The sequence below is a fragment of the Phocoena sinus genome, chromosome 8, assembly GCF_008692025.1.
Source record: "Phocoena sinus isolate mPhoSin1 chromosome 8, mPhoSin1.pri, whole genome shotgun sequence".
In the NCBI taxonomy this organism is placed as follows: Eukaryota; Metazoa; Chordata; class Mammalia; order Artiodactyla; family Phocoenidae; genus Phocoena; species Phocoena sinus.
The window spans coordinates 26,570,356-26,597,680 of record NC_045770.1 but is presented as its reverse complement, the minus strand read 5'-3'; the positions used below and the strand labels follow the sequence as shown (position 1 = coordinate 26,597,680).

General features: G+C 37.8%; 1 protein-coding gene across 5 annotated transcripts in view; it reads right to left on the bottom strand.

The window, feature by feature from the left end:
• Positions 1-13,073: 13,073 nt before the first annotated feature.
• The window catches only part of MSANTD4 (Myb/SANT DNA binding domain containing 4 with coiled-coils), a 35,591-nt gene continuing 21,339 nt past the window's right edge, over positions 13,074-27,325 (bottom strand). For 4 of the 5 annotated variants that reach the window (XM_032640088.1, XM_032640092.1, XM_032640090.1 and 1 more), the window contains one exon: positions 13,074-13,646. The gene's annotated coding sequence lies outside the window, so the exon portion shown is untranslated. Of the gene's footprint in view, positions 13,647-15,581; positions 15,597-27,325 lie in introns of those variants that run through there. The other variant, XM_032640091.1, reaches the window with a different exon arrangement.

Sequence of the window (27,325 nt, the reverse complement as noted above, 5' to 3'; positions counted from 1 at the left end):
ACCCATTAGGCCTACCTCCATGTCATCTTTGGTCATAGCCACACTTCGAAATTATCCCAATAATCTCTCTCTCTCATCCCACATTCTCCTCCCAACATTCTTCTGCACTTCTCATCTTTCTCCCCATTCATCTTCTCACTGCTTCCCTCTCTCCCTGACTTTGCCACCATTCTTCCTAGTGTCTTCATTATAAAGTTAGGAAACTCCTGATAGCCTCAGTCTCTCCCCAGAGCACTGTCCAATCTCCTAACAATATCACTCCACATACAGTAGTGGAATTTAGAAGGAAAAGGAATGGCAATCCTTACAATTATACATCTTCTTCCATGCATTAAAAAACCTCTCCTCTTTGAAGTGTATGTCATGTAAGCACACTGTCAAAATGGACTGCCTACTTGTCCATTTTGTCTGCTGACTTCTCTGTCATTGCCTCACATTCATCAAGGACTATGGCATTTGGCTTATTCATTCTTTCCAAGTTCTCTTATCGTATTGAACAACTTCAAGGTCAATGCAGGTGCTTCATGTAAGCCCTAGCCCTGCAGTTCTTTTACCCTATGTTATTTAAGTCACCCATACCAATTGACATGTAGCAGACCTTATGATCATTTACCTTCTTATCTTTCTCCAGATGATAACTCAATTCTCACCTTCCTTTCATACCCTAGTCACTGAAAAGAGTGGCCTTTTATCCCTTGTTTAACCCCTCTATTTGGCTCCATCACTTTACCAAAATGTCCATCCCAAGGTCACAAGTAAACATCCAATAGCTGTATTAACTAAAATTTTTTAATGTGGATCTAAACAAATTGATCTCTTTACTTTTCAGTTTTCCCCCTAATCTCCTGTTTATTCCTTCTCAGTCTATTTTATGTTCATTATTCCCTCCAACCAAACCTTACATGTTGATATACCCAGGGTTGTATCCTCTTCCCCTTTCTCTTCTCAGGACATAAACCACCTGGTTGATCTCACCATCATTAAGATGTCTACAATCATCTATACATTATTAGCTCAGAAATCTTTATCTTCCATTCTAGTCTCACATATCCAGTTTTCTAGTGGTTATCTCTTTTTGACTTAATTGCAACTTGTCAAACTTTCACTATACATTCCTACCTCCTTTTATATTCCCTCAGTGAGTGGCACTAACATTTACCTAATCTCCCAAATTAGAAACATGAGAATCATTCCAGAACCACTTTTCTTCATCATTCTCACATATAATTAATCAACATCTTAAATTTGTTTTCTTTTTTTTTTTTTTTTGCGGTACGCGGGCCTGTCACTGTTGTGGCATTTCCCGTTGCGGAGCACAGGCTCCATACGCGCAGGCTCAGCGGCCATGGCTCACGGGCCCAGCCGCTCCGTGGCATGTGGGATCTTCCCGGACCGGGGCATGAACCCGTGTCCCCTGCATCGGCAGACGGACTCTCAACCACTGTGCCACCAGGGAAGCCCCTTAAATTTCTTGTATGTCCTGAATATCTCCTTATTCTGTCCCATGCTCTTCATCCATACAATGACTGACTTTATCAAGGACTCAATCTCTCACTGTAAGTACTACAGTTGTATCCTAATAGGTTTCCTTGCTTCTTTTCTCATTTATACCCCCTTCTGGTCCATTTCTACATGGCTGCCAGAGAGATTTTTCTAAAACACAAATATGATCCTGTCACCTTCCTGATTAAAATAATTCAACATCCATTATATGAGGCCTATCAACATCTCTAGTATGTTCCCTCACCCACTTTTCATTCCATTAATGCCAAATTACTATCACAGCTCTAGTTTTCAGAATGCTTCATGTTCTTTCCCTTCTAAGTCTTGCCAAATACTACCTCTACCTGAAATGTGTCTGTTTCAAAAATGATTCCTAACTATAACCAACAGAACTACTTTTGTCCAGTTAAGCAAAAAGTGAATTTATTAATGAATACTAGAGAATTCACAGAATCTCTGGAAAACACAGAGAGTCAGACACGAAGCCAAAGCAGCCAAGAACAATGCCTAAGTTATATCGCTGATCTGCCCCTAACTATCAGTGGACACATATATCAGAGCAAGGACACTGAACAAGGGACACTGCTGTTAGGACTTCTGTTTTCTACTGCCTCTGAAGGTGGGGTGCCTCCCAGCATACTCTGTCACCTTCTCAGGAAATGGGCTCCATGCATGGCCTCTTTCCAATCAAAACTGCAGGCATGAATTCTAACTGGTGGTTTTAGATGATAACTCAGTTCTCTCCTTCCTTTTGCACAAAAGAGACAGGGAAACCAAATACTGGCTTCCACTTTAGGGAAGCATACTGTGGAAAATATATGTAAGAAGATATTCAAAAGAAGCTGAGTGGGCACAAAGTGTGGCATATATCATCTGTCCCTTTGTGCCTAATTCCTACTCATCCAACAAGAAGCATTCTGGAAATCATATCTTTGGGTAGACATTCCTGATTCTCTCAGTTTGGAGATCCCTCTTTTTTGTTTCCCTAAGTACTGTGTGTGCCTCTATAACAGCATTTATACCACTGTTACATGGTTAGTTTTATAAACTTCTTCAGTTTATCTTTCTAGACTCTTTGGTTCCAGAGGCAACAATGAGTATCAGAATTAGCTTTAGAGTCAGACAGAACTAAGTATAAATCCTTTTTTGGGGCATTTACCCTCTAACCTCTGGAAATAAGCCGGTTGTTTCATCTGTAAGATAGAAACAAGAATACCTAGCATTTGATGTTGCTGTGGAGAATGAATATTCATAAATTGCTTATCACAGCACCTGGTAACAGGAGCTCAATAAAAAAAACTATATTTATTTTATCTCTATATCCTTCGACTTCTGCTTCTACCTAGGATAGAAAGCTGCAAAAATGTCACTTTCACCCTAACAAGAAAAAGCCAAATAATCAAAAAAATAAAATCATAACTTTTTTTGTGCAAGTCAGAGAACTTCTCATGGCATCCAAGTAAACTGAATTTGGAAAAAGGACAAATCCCTTCAGGGAGTGATGGGATACAGAAACAGTTTCACACACTCAGTACAGCAGAGAGGAGGTGACACTGTTCTTACCAACACAAGTGGGTAAGAAGAATTCAGCCTAAATGTCAAGACATTCTTAAAGGCCAAGTATTGGCTAGTAGGTCAGTTTGAAATAGCTGAGGACCCTGAACCACGAGAATTCAAAATTACTTGCAATCTCTTTCTCATGACCCTTCACTGAGTGCTCAGAAGAAAGATTGAGGTCAGGGTGGAAGACTCCTTTGGTGAAGCAGGTATGCATGAGGTGAATAGCACCTACTGCGGGACACTTAACATGTCCCGCATGACTTTCCAGACCCTTTTGTTCTACAAATCAAAAGTCTCAAGCTACTGGAGGAGGATTAGCAAATCCTTTTCTCTCCATCAAAAAAAGAATTATTGCTTTTGGAGAAATAATTGAATAACTGAACTAACTGAAGCCCCCCTGAGGAGGCATAGGAAACTGTCATGGACCCAAGATTCTACGCCAACACTCTGCAGACATCTACTGCTACTGGCAAGAGGCAGGAATTTCTCACCCAAAATAGACTACAGCTTTGATTCTAAGAGATGGAAGGATAGGAATACTGAGAAAGTCTCACTCTCAATGCCAAAGTAAAAACTGCCTGCCTATGACTGATGCTAGACAAGCATAACAGAAAATCCTAGTTTGCTCCCATGACAAGCCTAGTACTGATTAACAAGCAACAGCTGTCTGCTACTGAGCAGAGGGATAAGAGTGTGGAGAGAGGTCTCTACAGTAGTAAAAGTGTGAAGGAATGGCTGAAAGCTTATGGGAGGAACAGGAACACTGAGAAAAACTCTCTTGCACCTCAGTGTCCACATTAAGCACAGGGTAACAGCAGCCCATAACTAGACGACTTCAAAACCTATGGTATACTGAAGGTAATGCTAACGACAACAAAATCCAGCACAACTCCTAACTAGATTTACTCAACACCCCCAAAACAAAGTCCTGACCAAAAAAAAAGAAGTGCCATTTACACATGTAAATATTACTTACTTCAGTCTCTCCTGTTCTTCTGCCTACAACTTCCAGTATTTAATTAAAAATTACAAGGCACACACACAAATAAAGCCCATCATCAAGAAATAAACTAATAAACAGAACATACCCAGCTGCTGGAACTATAACACAGGGTCTTTAAATAAATGCGTTAGGCAAAATTCTAAGATGGCCCCTAATGAGGCAAGCTCTTGTATAATCTCAAGTGCAGGTCTTTGAATATGATACATTATATGGGAAAATGGATTTTTTTCAGATGTCATTAAGGTCCCTAACTAGTTGATTTCATCAAAAGGGAGTTTATTATGGGTGGGCCTGACCTAATAAAGTGAGTTCTTAAAAGGAGGCCTAGAGGTAAAAAAAAGAAGAGAGATGTACTGCTGCTGGCCTGAAAGAATGCCATTTGTGAATAGCCATGTGGCAAGGAAATGAAGGGGCTTAAAATACATGAAAATGTAAAATTAATAACAATAATGACAAAGGAAGGGAGGGCAAAATTTAAAGTACACTATGAGAAGTTTCTTACACTGCACATGAAATACTATAATAGTATTTGAATGTAGATTTGATAAATTGAAGGCATATATTGTAAATCCTAGGTGAAACACTATGAAAAAAATTTACTTTTTAAAAAAATGTATAACTAATAAGCCATTACTGGAGCTGAAGTTGAATTATACAATATAATACAACAGAAGGCAGGAAAGGAAAATAAAAAGTTACAAAGAACCAATCAACAAATAGAAAACAGCTAGCAAGATGATAAATTTAAATATGACCGTGCTAATATTTATAGCCAATGTGAATGGTCTAAATATATCCATTAAAGATAGAGAGAGATTGAGGATCAGAGGAAAAAGCAATACTCAGCATTATACTATCTATACACAGCTATATACAAGAAAACCACTTAAAATATAACCATAACCACAAATATAATAATTGACACATTAAAAATGCTGATTCAAATTACTGAGTGAATGAATGGAATTTATAATTGCCAGAAAAATATAGCGTATGAAAAATAAATTAAAATGGTGAGTGAGTACAGAATCAGATCAATATCATGGACATGTACATATCTAAAAAAAAGTTTGCCTAAAATTTAAGGTGGTTCACAAACACCCCTTGAAATCTATCGACATAAGCCCCTAGCTCTCCATGGATTTACAAGCTCAACGGTAATTTCAAAGTCTACTTCTTAGTTACAATAAATAAGATAAAGAACAAAGGCTCTCAATTCATTCATATAGTTTATTCTCTGTACTTGTGCTATGGATCAAAAATTCTAAAATTCTGTGATTCTCTGTTATACAATAAATAGTAGAAAAATTATTTAAGCCTAATTTTTTATTTTTTAACTTTTTTTTAAATTGAGGTATAGTTAATGCACAATGTTGCATAAGTTTCAAATGTACAACAAAGTGATTCACAATTTTTAAAAATTGTATTCCATAGTTCATATAAACTGTTGGCTATATTCCTGTGATATACAATATATCCTTCTGTTCTTTGTGATGCCAGCCATTCTAACAGATATGAGGTGATATCTTATCATGGTTTTTATTTGCATTTCTCTGATGATTGATGATGTTGAGGATCTTTTCATGTGCCTTTTGGCCATCTGTGTGTCTTCTTTGGAAAAATGTCTACTCAGGTCTTCTACCCATCTTGTAATCAGATTGGGGTTTTTTGATGTGGAGTTTAAGACCTTTTATATATTTTGGATATTAACCTCTTATTGGTCATTTCATTTGCAAATATTTTCTCCCATTCAGTATGTCTTTTTGTTTTCTCAATGGTTTCCTTTGCTGTGCAACAGTTTTTAAGTTTCATTAGGTCCCATTTGTTTATTTTTGCTTTTATTTCGTTGCTTTAGGGGACAGATCCAAAAATAATATTGCTACAATTTATGTCAAAGACAGTTCTGCCTATGATTTCTTCTAGGAATTTTATGTTTTCTGATCTTACATTTAGGTCATTAATCCATTTTCAGTTTATTTTTGTGTATGGTGCTAGGGAATGTTCTAATTTCATTATGTTACACGTACCTGTCCAATTTTCCCAGCACCACTTATTGAAGAGACTATCTCTCCATTGTGTATTCTTGCCTCCATTGTCATAGATTAATTGACCATAACTGTGTGCGTTTATTTCTGGGCTTTCTATCCTGTTCCATTGATCTTTGTGTCTTTCTTTGTGCCAGTACCATACTATCTTGATTACTGTAGCTTTGTAGTTTAATCTGAAGTTAGGGAGCATGATTCCTTCATCTCTGCTGTTCTTTCTCAAGATTGTTTTGGCTATCCGGGGTCTTTTGTGTTTCCACACAAATTTCAAAATTATTTGTTCTAGTTCTGTAAAAAATGCCATTGGTAACTTGATTGGGATTGCATTGAATCTGTAGATTGCCTTGGGTAGTATGGCTATTTTAACAATATTTATTCTTTCAACCCATGAACATATCTCCAATTTCTTCCATCAGTGTCTTATAGTTTTCAGAATACAGGTCTTCTACCTCCTGAGGCAAGTTTATTTCTAGGAATTTTCTTCTGTTTGATGTGATTGTAAATGGGATTGTTTCCTTAATTTCTCTTTCTGAGAGTTTGTTATTAGCATATAGAAATGCAACAGATTTCTGTATATTAATTTTGTGTCCTGCAACTTTACTGAATTCATTGATGAGCTCTAATAGTTTTCTGATGGTGTCTTCAGGATTTTCTATGTATAGAATCATGTCATCTGCAAAGAGTGACAGTTTTACATCTTTCTATTTAATTTGTATATTTTTATATCTTTTTCTTGTCTGATTGCTATGGCTAAGACTCCCAAACCTATATTCAGTAAAAGTGTCAAGAGTGAGCATCTTTGTCTTCTTCCTGATCTTAGAGGAAATGCTTTCAGGTTTTCCCCATTGAGTATGATATTAGTTGTGAGCTTGTCATATATGACCTTTATTATGTTGAGGTATGTTCCCTCTATGCCCACTTTCTGGAGAGTTTTTATAAATGGATGTTGAATTTTGTCAAAAGTTTTTTCTGAATCTCTTGATATGATCATACAGTTTTTATTCTTCAATTTCTTAATGTGGTGTGTCACATTGATTTGCAGATATTAAGTCGTTCTTGCATCTCTAGGTAAAATCTCCATTAAGCATGGTGTATGATCCTTTAAATGTATTGTTGGATTCTGTTTGCTATATTTTGTTGAGGATTTTTGCATCTATGTTCATCAGTGAATTAGTCTGAAATTTTCTTTTTGTGTGTGTGATACCTTTGGTTTTGGTATCAAGGTGATGCTGGCCTCATAGAATGAGTTGGGAAGCATTTTGGGGTAACAGTTTGAGAAGAATATGTGTTATCACTTCTCTAAATGTTTGGTAGAATTCACCTCTGAAGCTATCTGGTCCTGGACTTTTGTTCGTTAGGAGTTTTTTGTTTGTTTGTTTGTTTTATTGCTGACTGAATTTCATTACTAGTAATTGGTCTTTGGAGTTTGTACATTTCTAGGAATTTTTTCCATTTCTTCTAGCATTATTCATCTTATTGATATATAATTGTTCATTGTAATCTCTTATGATCTGTTGTATTTCTTTGGTATCTGCTGTAACTACACCTTTCTCATTTCTAATTTTATTGATTTGGGCCCTCTCTCTTTTTTCTTGATGAGTCTGGCCCATGATCATTATGTAATGTTCTTCTTTGTCTCTTATAACAGTCTTATTTTAACATCTATCTTGTCTGAGACAATTTTGTTTATCTTTTCAAAGAACCAATTCTTAGTTTCATTGATCTTTTCTTTTTTTTTTAGTCTCTATTTCATTTACTATTGCTCTGTTTTTTGTTTTTTGTTTTTTGTTTTTTTTTTGGTGCGTGGGCCTCTCACTGTTGTGGCCTCTCCCGTTGCAGAGCACAGGCTTCAGATGCGCAGGCTCAGCGGCCATGACTCACGGGTCTGGCATGTGGGATCCTCCCGAACCGGGGCACGAACCCGTGTCCCCTGAATCGGCAGGCAGACTCTCAACCACTGCGCCACCAGGGAAGCCCTCTGATCTTTATGGTTCCTTTCCTTTTACCAACTTTGGGCCTTATTTTTTTCTAGTTCCTTTAGGTGTAAGGTTAAGTTGTTTATTTGAGTTTTTCTTGTTTCCTGGGGTAAGCTTGTATCTCCATAAACTTCCCTCTTAGAACTGCTTTTGCTGCATCCCATGGATTTTGGATCATGTTTTTGTTTTCATTTATATCTAGTTTTTTAAAATTTCCTCTTTGATGTCTTCAGTGATCTGTTGGTTGTTTTGTAGAATATTATTTAGCTTCCAAGAGTTTTGTGGGGTTTTTTGCAGTTTTTTTCTTGTAGTTGATTTCTAGTTTGATATGATTTCAATTTTCTTAAATTTACCAAGGCTTGTTTTGTGATCTAGCATGTGATCTATACTGGAGAATGTTCCATATGCACTTGAGAAGAACATGTATTCTGCTCCTTTTGGATGGAATGTTCTATATGTATCTACTAAGTCCATTTGTCTAATGTGTCATTTAAAGCCAGTGTTTCCTTATTGATTTCCTCTCTGAATGATTCGTCCATTAATGTAAGTGGGGTGTTAAAGTCCCCTATAATTATTGTGTTACTGTCAATTTCTCGCTTTATGTCCATTAATATTTGCTTTATGTATTGAAGTGCTCCTATGTTGGGTCCATATATATTTACGATTGTTATATCTTCTTCTTGTATCGATCCCATGATCATTATGTAATGTTCTTCTTTGTCTCTTATAACAGTCTTATTTTAAAATCTATTTTGTCTGAGACAAGTATTGCTACTCCAGCATTCTTTTGATTTCCATTTGCATGGAATATCTTTTTCCACTTCCTTACTCTCAGTCTGTGTGTGCCTTTAGATCTGAAGTGAGTCTCCTGTAGGCAACACATATATGAGTCTTGTTTTTATATCCATTCAATCACTCTGTCTTTTGATTGTAGCATTAAGTCCATTTACATTTAAAGTAATTATTGATATGTATGTTCTTATTGCCATTTTCTTAATTGTTTTGGGGGTTTTATAGGTCCTTTTTGTTTCTTCTTCTTGTATTCTCTTCTCTTGTGACTTCATGACTATCTTTAGTGTTATGTCTGGATTCCTTCTTTTCTGTGTAGTATCTATTATAGATTTTTGGTTTGTGGTTACCATGAGGTTTATATATAACTATATATATAACTATATAACTATATAACTATATATATATATATACGATTGTTTTAAGTTGCTTATCTCTTAATTTCAAAAGCATTTTTAACAACCCTGTCTTTGTACTCTTCTCCCCTAACATTTACTGTTTTTGATAGTGTGATTTACATCTAATTGTTTTGTATATCACTTAACTGCTTATTGTGAATACAGATGATTTTACTACTTTTAACCTTCCCACTAGATTTGTGCATGGATGTTTTCTTACCTTTACTGTATATTTGCTTTTACTGATGTGATTTTTCCTTTCATAATTTTCACGTTTCTAGTTGTGGTCTTTTCTTTTTCACTTAGACAAGTTCCTTTAACTTTTCTTGTAAAGTGGTTGTAGTGCTGAACTCTTTTAGCTTTTGCTTGTCTGTAAAGCTTTTGATTTCTCCATGAAATCTGAAGGAGAGCCTTGCTAAGTAGAGTATTCTTGATTATAGGTTTTTCCCTTTCATCACTTTAAATATTTCATGCCATTCTCTTCAGGCCTGCAGTTTCTGCTGAAAAATCAGCTGATAGCCTTATGGGAGTTCCCTTGTATGCTATTTGTTTCTTTTCCCTTGCTGCTTTTAATATTCTGTTTATCTTTAATTCTTGTCATTTTGATTACAATGTGTCTTGGTGTAGTTCTCTTTTGGTTAATCCTATATGGAACTCTCTGTGCTTCCTGGACTTGTATGACTGTTTCCTTTCCCAGTTTAGGGAAGTTTTCAGCTATTAAATATGTTCTCAGCCACTTTCTCTTTCTCTTCTCCTACTGGGACCCCTATAATTCACATATTAGTGTGTTTGATGTTGTCCTAGAGGTGTCTTAAACTGTCCTCATTTCTTTTCATTCTTTTTTATTGTTTCTGTCTAGCATCAGTGGTTTCCACTACTCTGTCTTCTGTCTTGCTGATCTGCTCCTCTGTATCATTTAGTCTACTGTCAATTCCTTTTAGTGTATTTTTCATTTCAGTTATTGTATTCTTCATCTCTGTTTTATTGTTATTTATATTTTCTCTTTGTTAAAAACTTCCAACTTCTCACTCTGTGCATCCGTTCTCCTCCCAAGTTATTTGATCATCTTTTATAATCACTACTCTGAACTCTTTCTTTGGTAGATTGCTTATCTCCATTTCACTTAGTTCTTCTGGGGTTTTATCTTTTTCCTTTATTTGGAACATGTTCCTCTGTCACCTCATTTTGCCTAAGTTGCTGTTTTCCTTTTTATGTATCTGGTAGGTTGTTTACATTTCCCAACCTTGGAAAAGTGACTTTTTGTAGGAGACGTCCTATGCATCCTTATGCATCCGTCCACTCTCATCACTTGAGCTATATGCTCTAGGGATTCCTCCTATGAGAGCTGCATGTGTCCTTCTGCTGGTTGTGGTGGGGAGCAGGTCCACAGACTGTGGAGCTGTTGTTTTCTTATGACTGGTATCTTCCTCCTGGTAGTTGAGGCTTGTCTAGAAGCTAGAGACTCTAGGGCTGTTGCTCACCCACTAATGGGAAAGCCATTTCCTGGGGCTAGTGCTGGCCTAGTGGCAAGCAGAGCTGGGTCCTGGAGTCTGATTGCAGCACCCAGGGATCCCTGAGTTGATGTTAGATCACTGGTGAGTAGGGCATGTTTCTGACACAGTTGGGTGTGGGTTCTGGGGTGTCCTGAAGCTTGTGGTATCCTGCTAGTGTGTAGGGCCAGGGCCCAACCCATCTCAGTACAGGATCTGGCCTGCTGGTTGAAGGGAGGACAGGTCCAGAGACTGTGGAGCTGTTGTTTTCTCACAACTGGTGACTGCCCCCTGGTAGGTTAGGCTTGTCTAAAAGCTAGTGCAGGCTCTCTGGAGGGCAGGGCTATGTATATAAGCCTGATTTTTACATAATGGTATGATATTGTGGTTTATAATAAATATATATTTTGTCATCATCCCCATTTCTGGCATGGGGCTCCTGAAACCCTTGTAATTTGCTGAGTGATAGGGGTGGCTTTTATTTTAATGAGGAGACTCTGTGTGGGCTCCTGGAGAGCTACTGGATGAATGGCCATTCACCAGAAAGACCAAACTATTATTTGAAGCTTAGAATTTTCAGCCCCACCCCTTATTCTCTTGAGAAGGGAGAAGAGCTGAAAATGGAGTTAATAGTCCTTCATGCCTGTGTGATAACTCCTCCATAAAAATCCCAAAAGTATGGTGTTTGGAAGGCTTCCAGTTCTGTGAACATCCATATACTGAGAGGGTGATGCACCTTCCACAAGGGCAGAAGCTTTTGTACTCAGGACTCTCCCAGACCTTGTCCTTTGTATCTCTTTATCTGGTTGTTCATCTGTATTCTTTATCATATCCTTTAATAAGCTGGTTAAGTGTTTCCCTGAGGTCTGTGAGCTGCTCAACAAATTATGAAATCCAATGAGGAGCAGGTAATGGGAAGCTCTCATTTGTAGCCAAGTCTGACAGAAGTTGTGGGTAACTTGGGACTTCCCTGGTGACACAGTAGTTAAGAATCCACCTGCCAATACAGGGGACATGGGTTCGAGCCCTGGTCTGGGAAGATCTCACATGCCACAGAGCAACTAAGCCCATGCACCACAACTACTGAGTTTGCGCTCTACAGCCTGTGAGCCACAACTACTGAGCCCATGTGGCACAACTACTGAAGCCTGCATACCTAGAGCCCATGCTCTGCAACAAGAGAAGCCAACCCAATGAGAAGCCTGCACACTGCAACAAAGAGTAGCCCCCACTCACTGCAACTAGAGAAAGCCCACGTGCAGCAATGAAGACCCAATGGAGCCAAAAAAAAAAAAGAAGTTGTGAATAACTTGGGAACCTACTATTTGCCAATGGCATCTGAAGTGGGGTGGGAACAGTCTTACGGGACAGAGACATTAAATTACAATTTTGAATTAAATTATAGGACACCAGTTGGTGTTGTGGAGGATTGCTTGGTGTTGGGGAAAAAAATCCCCACATAGTTGGTGACCAGAAGTGTCAGAAGTGAAGTGTTCTGTGTGAGGAGTAAGACGGACACATAGAAGGAAGACCGCTAAGTTTTTCTAATGCAATGGTTGTAAGTTTCAGTTAAGTATTACCAGTTTAAGTTCACTCATCAGAAAGCAATTTGTAGTGGGTATGAACAGCAAGAATATGTTATGTCTTTAAATGAATCTAACTCCTTTTCCAAGGCCAATATTAGAGTGAGACCAGTGAGACAACTGCTTTAAGAGCAAAAATTAAGGGGAAATCAAATAACTCAGTAATCAAGTTAAATAATATTTTATTGCAATATTTTTTAAAAATCAAAATTGCTACAAAACATTTTGATAAAACATCAAAATTTTAAACAAAGATAATATACAGAGAGCTCCATGTCAAGCCATATGAGACTGTGAAGTAAAAGAAAAAATGTCCCTATATACATTTTTTGTTTGTAATGGTTAGCTTTTATTATAGAATATTAAGGTAGTTGAAAAAATACTGAAAATTAAAAAAATAGATGTATTAAACCAACAATATTATTTTAGGTTTAAAATATTTTATTTGTATCAAAACAAAATGTATTACTTTTTTTTTTTTTTTTTTGCTGTACGTGGGCCTCTCACTGTTGTGGCCTCTCCTGTTGTGAAGCACAGGCTCCGGACGCGCAGGCTCAGCAGCCTTGGCTCACGGGCCCAGCCGCTCCGCGGCATGTGGGATCTTCCCAGACCGGGGCACAAACCTGTGTCCCCTGCATCAGCAGGCAGACTCCCAACCACTGCGCCACCAGGGAAGCCCCTGTATTACGTTTTTACTTTCTTGGCTTTAATCAAACAAACTCATAGTACTTTCAAAATTAACTTCTTTATCTTCTTTTCAATTGAGAGAACTGACATTATTGACACTTTTTTAAAATAAGTAAACATCTTCAATAATTTTTAATTAACTTCAGCTTACTGAAACTTCTTTTGCAAGGTAGCAAGGTACCATTTGTTTTACTATGTCAATTTTTAAGTTTTCAAAATTTCATATTTTGTTTATCAAGAGTTTTGCATGAATTTTTAAAAATTATTTTAAAAATTAACTTATTTTATTTTTGGCTGTGTTGGGTCTTCATTACTGTGAGCAGGCTTTCTCTAGTTGTGGCGAGCGGGGGCTACTCTTCGTTGCGGTGCGTGGGCTTCTCATTGTGGTAGCTTCTCTTGTTGTGGAGCACAGGTTCTAGGCACACGGGCTTCAGTAGTTGCAGCACACGGGCTCAGTAGTTGTGGCTCTCAGGCTCTAGAGCACAGGCTCAGTAGTTGGGGCACATGGGCTTAGTTGCTCCACGGCATGTGGGATCTTCCCAGACCAGAGCTCAAACCTGTGTCCCCTGCATTGGCAGGCGGATTCTTAACCACTGTGCCACCAGGGAAGCCCTGCATGAATTAAAAAAAAAAATACTGCATTAAAATAAATTTATCTATTACTTAGTTTTTTGGTGTGCCATTAAATTTTGCACCATACCAAGTGCCACATCCCGTGCTCCAGCCATAGAAAATCACTTGTCCATACCTAAGCATGACAAGAGTTAATCTTCTGAGTCTTTGTCCATGCAGTACCCTCTGACTGAAAGCTCTACTCTGCTCTGTTTTTGCCTTTGGTAACAAATTCTACCTAGTACCCACTCCTTTTAGGAAACTTCCTGAATACCACTCTTAAGAAAAACTGATCACTCCCTTCCTCAGGCCCCACTAAATCTTGTACATGCTTCTATCAGATTACTTATCATCTGTCTACTCCAAATGTATTCACTGCTACACATTCAAGGGTAGGAACTGTCTCATACAATTTTGTAACATTTGTGCCAGCACAGGTACTCAGGAACACTTCATAAATATTGAATGAAGGGAGGGAAAGAAAAAGGGGGAGGAAATGAGGGAGAGAAGGGTGTAAGAGAAGAAAGTTGTCTAATAAATATGGGGATATATGTATACATACAGCTGATTCACTTTGTTGTACAGTAGAAACTAACACAACATTGTAAAGCATTTATACTCCAATAAAGATGTGAAAAAAAATATTGCATACCTGGTCCTGGGTTGATTTAAGGCTGAGGAAATATTGGTTTGTTATAGTTTGATAAAGGGAGTGGCTGGGGCATATAGACTCAAGATTGGTTGGTTTGCATATGAAATGCATGCTGCAGGCTATCTCTAAGAATTGGCTAGTCCTGAGAGGAGCAGTCTCTACCTAGTCAGAGGCCACAAATTGACCCTGCGATGAATGTATGCCAAATAGACAAATGCAGAATCTAGGAAAGCACAGAACAGGGAGAAATTTGCTGATTCATAAAATTGAAAATTCAGAATTAGCCTCAATATCAGGAGAGGTTTGATTCAACAGTTCAAGTGATCTCATCAAGGGCTCAACTTTACCCTCTCATTTATATCTTCCCTGATAAGCTCTATACAGAGACTTGCCAACTGTGCCACTCAATATAGCAAAATGGCTTTATACATCTCCAGATATCTCATCTCCATGGGAAGCTAAGATGTCAAGGGGAAGAGTGAACGTTTCTTTTAGAAGTTTCAACAAATACCTTCTTCTGTTTCATTGGCTCTGAATGAGTTATCTGCCTGTCTCTGAACCAACCTTGTAGCAAGAGAATGGAATATAGGGATAGGCTTGCACACATCATACCCCACTCCTAGAGCTTGTGGTCAAGTCAACCTTCCTTGGACTGTGAAGATGGGAAACGTAGTGATTTCTAGAAGAAAATCTATAAACCCAGGAAGAGGACATGAATTCTGACATACAAAACGAAAATGCCTGCTAGTCAGAATTTTTCATGTTTCTGGTACCAGTACGTATATCACAGTAGCAAAAGATGCCAGATTCCCCTTTCTTTCAGGACAGAAAAGCATGGCTTTACCTGGTAGTAACTCAAACAATCTTGGAATGTTTAGAAAACACACACACAATTTATTAATGTGTATTTTAACAAGTAGAGAAGACAGATATTACCAAAACCATTTTGGTTAAACTGAAGCGTTACTCTTACTAAAGCAGTCTTTCACATCTTGGCCCACATCAAAAGTGCTAAAATTTTAACGAATTATGGTTTTCTCCAGACATATGCCCAGGAATGGGATTGCAGGAACATATGATAGCTCTATCCTTTTTTTTTTTTTTTTTGCGGTACGCGGGCCTCTCACTGCTGTGGCCTACCCCGCTGCGGAGCACAGGCTCCGGACATGCAGGCTCACCAGCCATGGCTCACGGGCCCAGCCGCTCCACGGCATGCGGGATCCTCCCGGGCCGGGGCACGAACCCGTGTCCCCTGCATCGGCAGGCGGACCCTCAACCACTGCGCCACCAGGGAAGCCCTCTATCCTTTTTTTTTAAGGGACCTCCATACTGCTCTCCATAATAGCTATACCAACAATGGGAATGTTTCCTTTTTCTCCACACCCTCTCCAGCATTTGTAGACTTTTTGATGATGGCCATTCTGACCAGTGTGAGGTGATACTTCACTGTAGTTTCGATTTGTATTTCTCTAATAATTAGTGATGCTGAGCATGTTTTCATGTGCTTTTTGGCCATCTGTATGTCTTCTCTGAAGAAATGTCTATTTAGATCTTCTGCCCATTTTTTGATTGAGTTGTTTTTTCAATATTGAGCTGTATAAGCTGTTTGTATATTTTGGAGATTAATCCCTTGTCGGTCACATTGTTTTAAATATTTTCTCCCATTCTGTAGCTTGTCTTTTTTCATTTTGTTTATGGTTACCTTTGCTGTGCAAAAGCTTTTAAGTTTAATTAGGTCCCAATTGTTTATTTTTGTTTTTATTTCCATTACTCTAGGAAACAAATCCAAAAGAATATTGCTGTGATTTATGTCAAAGAGTATTCTGCCTACATTTTCCTCTAGGAGCTTTATAGTATCTGGCTTTACATTCAGGTCGTTAATCCATTTTGAGTTAAGTTTTGTTCATGATGCTAGAGAATGTTCTAATTTTATTCTTTTACATGTAGCTGTCCAGTTTTCCCAACACTACTTATTGAAGAGACTGTCTTTTCTCCATTGTATATTCTTGCCTCCTTTGTCATACATTAGTTGACCATAGGTATGTAGGTTTATTTCTGGGCTTTCTACCCTGTTGCGTTTTTGTGCATCCAATGTTCATAGCAACACTATTTACGATAGCCAAGACATGGAAGCAACATAAGTGTCTATCAACAGATGAATGGATAAAGAAGATGTTGTATATATACAATGGAATATTACTCAGCCATAAAAAAGTGAAATAATGCTATATGCATTGACATGGATGGACCAAGAAATTATCATACTAAGTAAGCCAAAGATAAATATCATATTATATTGTTTATATGTGGAATCTAAAAAATATGATACAAATGAACTTATTTACAAAACAGAAATAGACTCACAGATATAGAAAACAAACTGATAGTTACCAAAGGGGAAAGGGAGGGAAGGATAAATTAGGAGTCTGTGGTTAAAATATAAACACTACTATATATAAAATAGATAACCAACAAGGACCAATTGTATACACAGGGAACTATACTTAGTATCCTATAATAACTTATAATGAAAGGGACTATAAAAAGGGAATATATATATATATATATATATATATATATATATAATTGAATCACTTTGCTGTACACCTGAAACTAACTCAACATTGTAAATCAACAATATTTCAATAAAAATTTTTTTAAGCAGTAAATTTTAGCAGCCCACTTGGAGTAAACTGGAAGATATTTAGAGGCATTTATGTGGGACTTGGTGAAAAACCTTAACTCTATTTTTTTCTATATTACATAATTGATAAGAAATAAGAATACAAAGCATTAGTGAATAAATCTGTCCTTGCTTTCAAATCAGATATTTTCCAAATAAATTTACTGTGAAACATGAGCTTAGTTCCGTAGCCATAACTTTTGTTTTAAATCAGGTTGTATATACTTAAATGCCTACCCACAATTCTCAACAAAGGAGAGACAACCTCTTTAAATCCTTAATAGTTGACATCAACCAGAAACGCTATTTGTACTAGTGATTTTTTAAAAAAGTTTAAACCATTTTTACAACCATTCAAAAATTTACAACAAATAAAATTATATTTAAAGGATACAACAAATCTTCCCTTTCTTTTGTCAACAAATATAATGTTGAAAGTTCTTGATAAATATGAATTGATTTGAATCCAATAAAACTTTTTGTATGAATTATTTTAAAATGATGAAACTTTGATGAATGCACATGCTTTATTGGAGCAGTCACCCTGAAGCTCACTTGGATGCCATTAAAGAGTATATGTAACACAAAGGGATGGAAGAATCTGCCAAATATATATAAGGACAGAGATTCTTTGCTGCTACAGCCAAGAGCTCTGCTTTGTAAAGTCTCTCTCCCTTCTCCACTTCCCACCCATAGATACCACGGCAAAACCTTGGATGAGGTACAGTGACCCTTGAGCATGCCTCCAGCAGATTTAAGTGTTCCTTGTTCATAATGGGCAGTGGCACATTCTTCAGTTGGCTACTAAAGTGGATACCCAGAGGACAATCCTTGGCCCCTTGGCCTTGCACTAGGGGCAGAGCAACAGGTACCAAGTAAATCAGAGGGAACTATGGGACTTGCTCTCAGAAGTGTCCCTGACAAGACAACCCCTAGTTTGAGGCCATTCACCACCATCCTCAGGGCTGAGGTACACCTGGAATCCATTCATGAATACCTATTAGGGACCTTTGCCCTAAAAGTACAATTACAATGCCAAATGCTAAGAACAACCTACATTGTATCTTCCTAAATCCTGCTAACAAATAAAATAGTAACACTGGGGGAGATGGTACTTATGGCAAAGACTGCTATTCTTCCACATCATCTATTTTCTCCTTTAAGAATAACTGAACCTGAATCCTTGATTTTTATCTGGGCACAAAACTCATTTTCCAACTTCCCTCTGTGGCTATGATTTTGTCCCTTAACTTTCACTTAAAAAACTGGATGCCTCCTAAGGACATAGTTTCCTCTGAAGCCCTCTCAAAAGAAGTCCCTTTCTTTTCTCCTATTGGATCTGAAGGTGATACATGCTATCCTTGCTCCTTATTGCTGCTGCCAGATCATTATTCCTCTTTTCTTTCTAAAAATCCAGCTCCGTTGAAGGACTTGCCTTACATCTATTATTTCCATTTATTGCAGTCATCTACCATATTCCTGGTCATTTCTCATTCATTAGAGACTTTAGTCCCTGACTTTCTACCCATCTCTTTACCTACATTCGTATCACTATTTTTGGTGATTTCAGTATGCACATAGAGAATTAATCTAAACCTTGGCCTCACTGGTCCTTGCACACATTGTCTCCATGGTCCTGTTTCCAACACATGAGGCAGCCACTAACAGTCATGCAGTCTGTGAAATACACATTAGTGAGGCTACAATAAACACTACATCCTACAATGAGACTACAGTAGTCCCCCAAGAGACAGACAGAAGTTGGTCCTTCATAATGCTGATGAACTGCCAAACTAAACAGCTCTGGAATCATCTAACCTTGGACTTTGTTTTGTGAAATCATAAATTCCCTTATAGTTTGAGCCATTTAGAGTTGGTCTTTTCTTTGATTGTACCCAAAGGTATCCTAAATAGTACAAGCACAGATGTAACAGATGTATATCACCTATTATTAAGTAATGTCCAGATCTGCATCAAAACAAATCAAAACATCTACAAGCAGAATGAATGATTGGAAGGAGTAGTACATTAATCCAAGTGAAACAGTGATGGGTTTGGGATAGTATGGTGACAGCAGAAATGGAAAGAAGGGAACAGAATGAAAAATTATTTAGAGGTAAAAAATAAGACAACTGTGATTGATTGGACTTCTGTGTGAAAAACAGGGTTTACTCAAAGAAAAATGCCAAGTTTCTAGCTTGAACTCCTAGGAGGAGGATGTTATTATTTGTTGACCTTTTGAACAGTTGAAGAAGACCAGGTTTGCTGTAGATCAAGAGTTCAATTTTAGATGCACTGAATTTGAGGTGTCTGTGAAACATTTGAACAGAACAGAGGAGAAATCTGGGCAAGAGACTGAACTTTGAGAGTCAGTATATATTCAATAGATAGTAATTGAAGACACTGAAATGTCTGAGCATCTGGGTAGAAAATATAGACCTGTAGCTTCCAAACTTTACTGCACGTGAGAATCACCTGAAGAACTTATTTAAAACACAGATTGCTGGACCCCACCCCAGAGGTCCTGATTCAGTGGGTGTGATGATTAGTTTTATATGTCAACTTGGCTAGGCTCTAGTACCTGTTATTTAATCAAACACTAATGTGGGGGTTTCTGTGAAGGTATTTTCTGGATGTTGTCAACATCTATAATCAGTTGACTTTAAGTAAGGGAAATAACCCTCAATAAAATGAGTGGGCCTCGTCCAATCAGTTGAAAGGCCTTAAGGGCAAAAACTGAGATTCCCCAGAAAAGAAATTCTATCTCAAGACTGAGGCATCAATTCCTGCCTGAGTTTCTCACCTGCCCCTGCACTAGAAATTCTGGACTTGCCAGTCTCCACAATTGCATGAGCGAATTCTTTAAAAAAATACATACCCTGTTGGTCTTGGTTTTCTGGAGAACCCTGATAAGTATAGTAGGTCTGAGTGCAGGGCCCCAGAATTTGTAAATATTTCTAACAGTTTCACAAGTAATATTGATGCTGCTGGCTCAGGGGCTACACTTTGAGAACCACTGATGTAGAATAAAAAGATCATAGTGCTGAGTCTTAAAAAAATTGACATTTAAAAGATGGGAAAAGATGCCAGGAACTGGCAAAAGACAGAGAAAGGCAATGGTCAGATACAGAACAGTGAATCAAGAGTGTGACCAGAGAAGCCAAATGAAGAATGGAAGAAAGGGGACTTCCCTGGTGGCACAGTGGTTAAGGATCTGCCTGCCAATGCAGGGGACGTGGGTTCTATCTCTGGTCCGGGAAGATCCCACATGCCACAGAGCAACTAAGCCCATGCTCCACAACTACTGAGCCTGTTCTCTAGAGCCCACGAGCCACAACTACTGAGGTGCACGTGCTTAGAGGCCATGCTCCACAACAAGAGAAGCCACCACAATGACAAGCCCATGCACTGCAACTAGAGAAAGCCTGCGCACAGCAACAAAGACCAAGTGCAGCCAAAAATAAATAAGTAAATATATAAGTTTATATTAAAAAAAAAGAATGTAAGAAAGGAGTGGTCACCTGGTTTGGATAATATTGAAAGCCCAACTGAGATAAAGAATGGGGAGTTGAGTCAGGCAGAGTCAGAAAGGAAAAAGTCAGAAAGCTTTGGCTGTGAAAGGCATTGAGGGGAGATGGACATCTAGAAATTATTCATTTATTCAGTCACTTTTATGTATTAATTTTATTTATTTATTTATTTATTGTGGTACATGGGCCTCTCACTGTTGTGGCCTCTCGCATTGCGGAGCACAGGCTCCGGATGCGCAGGCTCAGCGGCCATGGCTCACGGGCCCCGCCGCTCCACGGCATGTGGGATCTTCCTGGACTGGGGCACGAACCCACGTCCCCTGCATCAGCAGGCAGACTCTCAACCTCTGCGCCACCAGGGAAGCCCATGTATTAATTTTAAATGGTAGAGAGTAGAGCACATTTATGTAATGATGCAAAGTAGCATATATAAAGACTGAGGTTGAAAATACAGGAAAAGAGATAGCTTGTGTGTGTCTGAAAAAGCGGAAGGAATGAGATCAACACCAAGAGGATACAAGAAAATATTCTCTTTCAACACCAAGAGGATACAAGAAAATATTCTCTTTTAATAAAAGTTCGGACTACCTCTGGACTGTTTATTGAAATGATATGCTGAACTATACAGAATTGCCAATATTTAAGCACTTTTTACTTATAAGTATAACAATTTCATAGGTTCAAGTAATAATTAAATATAATAACTGGCCTTTACTGAGTACTATATGACAGTTAATTCTGATATTTAGGATTTAATCTTTACAACAACTCTGTGAAGTATTAACCATTCTACATAAAAAGAATATGAGTCACTGAGAAATTAGATATTTTATCCAAAATTATAGAGTTGGCAATTGGAGAATCTAAATTTAAAATCAAATATTCTTATTACAGACCCTGGACCCTTAATCACTGCTTGATATATGATCATACTGTCCTTGTTCTAAAAGGAAGAAAATTAGGAAAAGAATAAGTGTAGATATGTAACTCTGGTGTCCAGAAGTTCAATAAGTTACTGTCTGGTGGCTTCTAATTCCTTAAAGTTAAGGTTATCCACTGAACATAAAGGGAGAGGCAAAGGAAGGTCCAAGCTTTCCTGTGGGAAACCTCTTGAAATCATGTGTATTAATTTTCTAGGGCTGCTTTAACAAGTAATCACAAGCTGGGTGACTTCATACAACAAAAATTTATTCTCTCACAATTCAGGAATCCAGAAGTCTGACATCAGGGTGTCAACAGGGCTACTTCTTTCTGGAGGTTGAAAGAGAATCTGTTCCATGCCTTTCTCCTAGCTTCTGATAGTTACCAACAAGGGTGTTCCTTGGTTTATAGCTGCATCTCTCTACTCTCTGTCTCCATTGTCACATGTCTCTCCCTATGTGTATTCTCATCTCCAAATCTTGCACTCTCATAAAGATACCAGTCATTGAATTTAGGGTCCACCTTAATCCAATATAACCTCATCTTAACTTGATTACATCTGCAAACACTCTACTTCCCCAAAATGTTACATTAGCAAGTACCTGTCAGGACTTCAACATATCTTTTTGAGAGACACAGTTCAACCCACAGCACATGGTTTTGAAGAATGGAAGAGTGTGCATTCTAAAGAACCAAAGCAATATTGTCAAGTGCTGTTGAGAGCCAAGATGGGGCTGTGAATTTAAAGTAACACCAGTCTGCCTGGGAACAAGAGTGAAATGGTGGTCATAGAATATGAGCTGGGAAAGAACAGATGAGAGAGGAGAAATTGGAAAGGGCACTGGACTACAAGTCCTGAGAATGAAAAAGAACTTGCAGCAAGCTGGGAGGTTTTGGAATTGTAGTCACTGAGCTGGTGTTTGAATTCATTATCACGGAGGAACAGGGTGGCTTAGCCCAGAAGAATACTGTGGGACAGAATGGGTGTTTGAGGTGAAGTGGAAGAGGTGGAACTGGTTATGAGGACACAGAACTCAGTGGTCAAAGCTTTCAGGGATTCTCCACCTAGACACCAAAGTTACCTGGAAAGTTCCTAGAACAATCAAGTGTAGAGAGAAAATGAGTCAGTGAATGTGACAGAGAAGAGTAATAAAAAGAGAACGACACTGGGTTTTGGTCAGTGGATTAGTTTCAAAGATGCATTTTTTTTTTAATAAAAGAATGAAGAAGCAACTATCTGGAAAAAGCATGAGGAGCAAAGAGGACTCTAAACGAAACAACTGATCCCAAATCCCATAGGAGGGCACCAGAATACATAGCAAATATGTATGAATTGAAATATTTGTCATTCTGTCATTTGCAGAATCATTAAAAGAAACATTACATCTGGGATCCTCCCTAGGTAGGATGAACCTCCTTGGCTGGTTTGAAAACCAAATCATCTTTAATGGGAAAGAGAATCATCCAAATGGTATGGTTACCTCAGGGAATGCAAGGCCAAGCCAAGTCCACTCCTACAGCAGTGTGTATTGTGCAGGCAAAGGAAAAGAATCACAGAACACACACTTGGCTACCAGGGCCCACACCTATGGTTTGGGAACAGTGCTCAAATTAGTGGGGAATGAATTATAAGCCAGGTAGATTGATGTTCATTTTATATTAACATTTTTATTCAAAAGGTACCCAGGAAGACTTTGGAAGACATAAAGATACTGATTTTCAATATCAATCAAGATGGCAGAGTAGGAAGACCCTGAGCTCACCTTCCTCTACAAACTCATCTAAACTACAATTACATATAGAGTAATTCTCTTTGAGAACGACCAGAGGACTAGCAGAATGGCTCTTCTACAACCAATGTTATAAAGAAAGAACCACACAGAGTATGGAAGGAGGGGAGGAGAAGAAATCTAGTCAGGACCCACACTCATGTTTGGTGACCCAGAAGAAGATGGGGATATAATGGGCTCAGGGATCCTCCCTAGGTAGGATGAACCTCCTTGGCTGGGGCTTACCAGATGGTTGTAGGAAACCAAGACTCTGCTCTTGAAGAACATGCATACAGACTTGCTTGCTCTGAGTCCCAGCACAAAGGCAGCAGATTGGTGCTCTAGCCAGCCTGCCAGGACCACCCCAGCATGCCCCCAGCCTACACCAACCTCCTACTACAGGCTGTTCTGCTGTGGCACTGCTTCCTGCCAAGGTGTAGACCACCATCACCCTGAGGAGAAGTGGAACTAGCTCAGAACTATGGCTCCAGCCTCTTGGGCCCTGGTCTGCCCCCAGCCAAGTCAGAGACCACCACTGACCCTGAGAGAAGCCCCTGTTTGCACCAGACTTGAGCTCTAGCCCCTCAAACTCCAGACCTACCCTCCACCAAACCACTGGTTGCCAGTACACCCTGGGAAAGACAATCCATGCTTCAGATCCAAGTCTCTAACCAAAACCACTGGGCAGCTACAAACCACATGAGGATGCTCTCACACAAGGACATACCTTCTGGACCAGGATAGGTAACTGTTTTGCCTAATTTCATGGATAAAAATAGAGAAAGTCAAACAAAATGAGAGACAGAGGAATATGTTCCAAAGGAAAGAACAAGATAAAACCCTGGGGGTGGGAGGGAACTTAATGAAATGGAGATAGGTAATTTACCTGATAAAGACTTCCTAGCAGTAGTAACAAAAATGCTTACTGAATTTGGGAAAACAATAGAGGAACACAGTGAGAACTTCATCAAAGAACTAGAAAATATAAAAAAGAACCAATCATAACTGAAAAATACAAAAACTGAAAGTAAAAGTACACTAGAAGGAATTAACAGCAGATTAGGTGAAACAGAAGAACACGTAAGAAACCTGGGAGACAGAATAGTGGAAATCACCCAATCAGAATGGCATAGAGAAGACAAATTAATTAGGATAGTTTAAGGAACCTCTAGGACAGAATCAAGTTACAAATATTTGCATTATAGGGTACGCAGAAGGAGAAGAGAGAGAGAAAGGGGCAGAAAAGGTATTTGATGACATTATGGCTAAAAACTTTTCTAACCTGAAGAAGAAAACAGATATCCAAGGCCACAAAGCACAGAGAGTCCCAAACAACATGAATTCAAAGAGATCCACAAAAAGACATATCATAATTAAAAAGGCAAAAGTTAAAAATAAAGATAGAATTTTAATGGCAGCAAGAGAAAAACAAAGAGTCACATACAAGGGAATCCCCATAAGGTTATCAGTTGATTTTTCAGCAGAAACTCTGTAGGCCAGAAGGGAGAGGCATGACATATTTAAAGTGCTGAAAGGAAAAAAACCTACAACCAAGGATACTCTACCAGGCAAGGTTATCATTCAGAATTGAAGGAGAGATAAAGAGTTCCCAGAAAAGCAAAAAAAAAAAAGAGTTTATTATTACTAAGTCAGCCCTACAAGAATGTTAAAGCGTATTCTTTAAGTGAAAAAGAAAAGGCTATGAAACAAAAATATAAGAAAATATATGAAGAAAAATCTCACTGATAAATGTCAATATATACGAAATTCAATGGATAAACCACTTAAGTTAGTATCAGGTTAAAAGACAAAAATTGTAAAATCAACTATAACTGCAATCAGCAGCTAAAGGATACAAATAAAATGTAAAATATTACACCAAAACCTAAAACATGGAGGGGAAAGTAAAAAATATAGAGCTTTTAGAATGTGTTTGAATTTAAATGACTATCTATTTAAAACAAGTAGTTATATTTATAGGTCAAAATATATGAACCCATGGTAACCACAAATCAAAAACCTACAATAGATACACAAAAACAAAGAGAAAGGAATCCAAACATACAACCAAAAAAAATCATCAAACCACAGGGAAAACACTAAACGAAGAAAAGAGAACTACAAAAACAACAAGAACACAAGTAACAAAATAGCAATAAGTACATACCTATCAATAATCACTTTAAATGTCAATGGACTAAATGCTCAATTCAAAAGACACAGGGTGACTGAATGGATAAAAAAAGAAGACCCATCTATATGCTGGCTACAAGAGAGTCACTTCAAACTAAAGACACATACAGACTGAAAGCGAAAGGAGAGAAAAAAAATGTTTCATGCAAAAGGAAATGAAAAGAAAACTGGGTAGTAATACTCATAATACTCATATTGGACAAAACAGACTTTTTTAGAAGTCTTAAAACAAAAGACAAAGAAGGGCATTATATAATGATAAAGGGGTCAATTCAAGAAGAGGATATAACATTCATAAACATATATGCACCTAATTTAGGAGCACCTAAATATAAAGAAAATATTAACAGACATAAATGGAGAAACTGACAGTAATACAAATATCCACCTACATCAATGGATAGATCATCCAGACAAAATCAATATGCAAAGAGTGGCTTTAAATGATATTTTAGACTAGATGGACTTAATACATATCCATTGAACATTCCATCTGAAAACAGCAGAATACACATTCTTTTCAAACGCACATGGAACTTTCTCCAGAATAGATAATATGCTAGGCTACAAAGCAGTTGTCAATAAATTTAAGATGATTGAAATTTATACCAAGCATTTTTTCCAACTACAATAATTAGAAACTAAAAATCAATAACAGAAAGAAACCTGGGGAAAAGACACAAACACATGGAGACTAAGCAACATGCTACTAAAAGACCAATGGGGCAACAAAATAAAACTTAAAAAAAATACCTTGAGAAAAATGAAAATAGAAACAAAACTTTACAAAATCTATGGGATACAGCAAAAGCAGTTCTAAGAGGGAAGTTTATACAGATACAGGCTCACTTCAACAAACAAGAAATATCTCAAATCCTTTCCATCTAATGGAATTAGAAAAAGAAGAAAGAAAGCCCAAAGTCAGCAGAAGAAAGGAAATATTAATAATAAGATAAGAATAAACAAATGAGACCTAATGAAATTTAAAAGCTTTTTGCACAGCAAAGGAAACCATAAACAAGATGAAAAGACAACCCTTAGAATGGGAGAAAATATTTGCAAATGAAGCAACTGACAAAGGATTAATCTCCAAAATATACAAGCAGCTCATGCTGCTCAATAATCAAAAAACCAAACAACAGAATCAAAAGTCCAAGTCTCTGGACTAACAGAGAACTTCAGGTCCCAGGGAATATTAATCAGTATGCAGACTCCCAGAAGTCCTCATCTCAATACCAAGACCCAGCTCCACCCAACTGCCTGCAAACTCCAATGCTGGATGCCTCAGGCCAAACATCCCACAAGACAGGAACACATCCCCACTCATCAAAAAAAAAAACATGAGACCACAGAAAAACATGTTACAGACAAAGCAGTAAAGTACAAACCTACACACCAAATAAATGAAGAGGAAATAGGCAACATACATGAAAAAGAAATCAGAGTAATGATGCTAAAGATGATCCAGGATATGGGAAATAGAATGGAGGCACAGATTGAGAAAATACAAGAAATGTTTAACAAGGATGTAGAAAAACTAAAGAACAAACAAACAGTGAGGAACAACACAATAAATGAAATGAAAAATACACTAGAAGAAATCAATAAAGGAATAACTGAGACAGAAAAACAAATAATGAGCCAGCAGACAGAATGATGGAAATAACTGTAAAAAGCAGAATAATGAAAAAAGAATGAAAAGATATGAGGACAGTCTTGGAGACCTCTGTGAAAACATTAAATACATCAACATTTGAATTATAGGGGTCCAAGAAGAAGAGGAGAAAGAGAAAGGGTCTGAGAAAATATTTGAAGAGTTTATAACTGAAATCTTCCCTAACATGGGAAAGGAAATAGTCACCCAAGTCCAGGAAGTGCAGAGAGTCCCATACAGGATAAACCCAAGGAGAAAAACACGAAGACACATACTT